At 32.1% G+C, this 4,121-nt stretch overlaps 1 long non-coding RNA gene across 1 annotated transcript; it reads right to left on the reverse strand.

Moving 5' to 3' along the window:
- Nucleotides 1–9: 9 nt before the first annotated feature.
- On the reverse strand, nt 10–849 carry LOC118746401. Its single transcript, XR_004993823.1, has 2 exons — nt 745–849; nt 10–123 (listed from the first exon to the last, which is right to left on the reverse strand). It is a non-coding gene; the product is annotated as an uncharacterized LOC118746401 (long non-coding RNA).
- Nucleotides 850–4,121: the final 3,272 nt, after the last annotated feature.

Raw genomic sequence — 4,121 nt, forward strand, 5'->3', positions numbered from 1 at the left:
CTCTGTTTTAAAATAGATCCCTCAGCTGGTTGTTGGGGCTGGTCTGGTTGATTCACTGCAAAGATTTTGGCTGTTTCTTTTCAACCGCGTGCGCTGCTTGTTGGAAACTGATTACTTTCGTAACTGCAAAATATAAGGAAATGTTTTTAATTATGGTAATTTCTCTTTAGCCCTAGTTTTTACAAATGAATTGCAACTTTATAGTGATTATATTTGGCGACTTATTTGTAGTATATCATAATAATTGGATACAAATATATAAAGACTATACAAATTCGTCATAGCGGCAAAGACGGTGGTTCGTAGTGCCTCCCTTTTCCTTACAAAAAGTTCCCTTTTAACTGCGCCGTTCAATTCATCATTGGCCACCCTTCCTACTCCTATTCCTATACATGATCTAACTACTTGCATCGACGACCGCCTACCTATGCCGATTTCAATTTCCCTTCATTTATTATTCGCTGCACATAAATTTTTTTTTTGCAATGGAAACTGTGCTCATCGCTGTTGTTGTTTTTTTCCTTCGTATCTTTGGCACTTCTCGTCTTCTCGTTTTACCTTTCCTTTGTTTGTCGAAATGTTTTTTAATTCCCTATTTCTCCATTCCCGTCACCAATTGTGAAATTTGTAATCCGGTTTTTTGATAAAATAAACAATCCTACCGGCTTATTTTGACAAATTCGTACACTTGAATATTAATTTATAGAATTTAGTTGCTAAGAGATCCTTAAATTTCTTATTTACCAATTTTTCCGCAGTATTTTTGAGAACTAGTCGGAATCCTCCCAAACGGACCGAAATGACTTGCACAGAGTTGCATGAGAATGCAACGAGCTCAAAAATTCAACGAAGTCCTGTGTTTACATAGACGTAATTTTAACTGCGTCTATGCAGAGTATTTACAACCCCGTATTCCCATGAACGAAACCCAAGATCACGTAAGAACAAGAGAGTGAAAAAGTCGATTTTTTTTAGCGGGTTCTACGCCATCTTGTTTCACTGGAAAACGAGCGAAAAGTAAACAAAGCAAAGAAAACAACGAAAACCAAAATTAGCCAAAATTATTGTCAGCCACTTTAAACGCGCAATTTAGGTAAAATTATGCAACAAAGTGCTTTAAAATGTTTTGTCATGTTAAATTAACTCTTCTTTACTTGAATAAAAGTGTAAAATAGTGGTGCTTGTGATGTAAACAAACGCTCAGCTGACGAACCCGCTTTCGCAAACTTTTTTCTCAAAACCAGTTACAAATACAACGTCGCGTTCTTACATGATCTTGTATTTTTGATTCATGCCGTATTCCCATAAGTTGACACAACTCAAGCCGATTTGACGTCTGCCTAAAAATAGATGTTTTCGTATTCTCAAGCAAAACAAATAAAATAAAAAATAAAAGTTTTTAATATACAACGCTTTTATAAATGGACTAAATTAGAAAATAATATTTCTCAGTTCCATAGATTTTGTTTTGACAACTTTTGATTTTGAAATTTTAGCAAAAGTCATTATAAACCATTTATGAGATTGAAAACGAAAAACGTGGAGCGCATGCAATACAAAGCATTACATTTAATTGACAATAGTCAAACTACATAACATAGACCTAAAATTTCTACAGTGAAAGTACAAATTTGAGATCGACTTTAAGCAGTTGTTATTCATATGTCCACATTCATGCATATATTACCCTTCATATCAATTTAGGTCTATTAAACAGGGACCGTAACAGTTACAACTTTTATTAAAAAAATCACTCTTTAACAATTATTTTTTGACTTTTATTTAATTACTCTTTAAATAACCGTTATTTCTGACTTTTATTTTATAAATCGAAAATAACAATTATTTTTGATTTTTATTTAAATAATCTGCAAATAACAGTTATTTTTGACTTTTAAATTATATGTCTTAAATAACAGTTATCGAAGACTTTTATTTATAAAAGTCATATATAAAAATCAGTCACTGATCTTTATTTTTTCAATCATACTTATAAAAGCCATTTGAATAAGTCGTAGTAAACTTTTGTTTTCCAACACCTTCTAAAACTATGTTCACATATCAATATTATCTTAATCAAAGCTCGTTTTTTAATCACCCCGTTTACACAGGCAAATCTCAGATTATTAGCCGTCAAATTTGTTGTGCTTGTTATTCTCACATCTCAAGGAAAAGTTATGTTTCTTCTCTGTGCCCCCGTGATCACGTTTTTCTGCTATAATAAGCAATATAAATATATTTTAACTTAACATTTTATTAAAAATACCTTTACAAACCTCTTTTACTTGCTAGCGTACATTTTTGTTTACTTTTACATTTGGCATTTCTCCTCTCTTTCGCAAAAACAATCGATAAAACTAGGATGGACACCGAAAAGTTATCGGTTAAATCTGAGATTATTTTATAATTACAGATTAACAAGGGACGAATTTTATATGGCTAATCTCTTGTTATAATTACAGATTAGGGTGTTTAGCTCTAAAATTAGGATAATCTACTTATATGTGAACCTAGTATTAACTGCGAAAAATGTTAATGACTTTTATACGATTGATTTAAAAAATAAAAGTCGGTCACTGATTTATATTAATGACTTGTATAAATGAAACTCTTCAATAACTGTTATCTAAGCCATATAATATAAAAATGAAAAATAATTGTTATTTTGGATTTATAATATAAAAATCAAATATAATTGTTATTTTTTTAAATTTTGCATAAAAATTGCAAATAAAAATTTATTTTCAAATTCGAGTCTCGGTGCAAAACGAAATCGATTGGTATGTTTCACTTAGTTGTAGAACATTTCCTTCATAGTGAATTTTTCCATGACAGTTTTCATCAATAACTGTTATGTTCGGTCCCTGCTATTAAATGCGCCCACGCTTTCCATTTTCAATATCATAAATGGTTTATAATGACTTTTGCTAAAATTTCAAAATCAAAAGTTATCAAAACAAATTCTGTGGAACTGAGAAATATTATTTTCTAATTTTTAGTCCATTTATAAAGCGTTGTATATTAAAAAGCTTTTTTTGTTTTATTTATTTTCTACTTTTGAGTCTCGCCTGTATAAAATTTTGCAATAGATATTAAAATAATTCAACTTGCAGTGAAAGAGAACAGAAGACAATGCAGGCAAAATGTTGTTTGCTCACGTTTATTATAAACATACATATGTACATACATGCATATAAGAGCAGTTAATTTCATTTAAAAAAATGGCGTATCGTCTATTTCCGCTGTAGCGTATGTAAAAAGTGCATGTATTTAGGCGCAATATTTAACTTCTTCTCGCGGGGCGACATCTAGAGTCTTCTAACTGTATCTCTTTGATATGATGCCTACAACGAGGTTGATATCTGGACTAGGTTGATATCTAGTATTTGCCATAAATAGCTTTGCTACATTTATAGTATAAATGGTGGTTTGTAGCTCGTTTCTATAACTTTTCTCAACCGATTATTTCTGTAGTGGTAGAGAATATACGTCATTCTCTACTACTCTTTAGCAATAGAGAACAGGGCGGCGGATTCATATCTCAATTCGCCTTGGTAGAGAATTGTTACAGAAACGATCTACTGGACACACAACATTGCAAGTGACTGGACACACAACATTGCAAGTGTATGGACACACAACAAAGCGTTGTAAAATAAAAATATCCAGTAACTTGCCAGTAACCAAATTTCGGAGAGTAAGCCAATATGTACTCCCAATGAGAGAAATACGCAAGAAAGCGCGAAAACGCAAAACCAGCAAGAAGTTGCAAGTTTTACAAACAGCTGATTAATATGTTTGTTTCGACGCAGTTTTCTAAGAAAAATAGTATTTCCCATCTTATATATTTTAAGAGTTTTATTTTGTCAATTGCAGCTCTAAGGACCAGTTTCTCAATGTCGGGTTAAGGGGCGGTTGTTCAATGTCTGGTTTGCACTAATCGGAGGTAGAAGCTCCGGTTAAACACGACTGCTTTATCGATCACATGTTATATGAATGTTGTCGAAAATGTCGATAATGATATTTAACCGGCAAGTAGTGAAAACCAGATATTGAACAACCGGCCCTAACACTAACCTCCGATAAAATATCGTTATCGACGTTACTGACTGCTTGCATAT

This window comes from Rhagoletis pomonella, unplaced genomic scaffold (genome assembly GCF_013731165.1).
Source record: "Rhagoletis pomonella isolate Grant_MI unplaced genomic scaffold, Rhpom_1.0 Rhpom_scaffold_00010, whole genome shotgun sequence".
NCBI classification, from domain to species: domain Eukaryota; kingdom Metazoa; phylum Arthropoda; class Insecta; order Diptera; family Tephritidae; genus Rhagoletis; species Rhagoletis pomonella.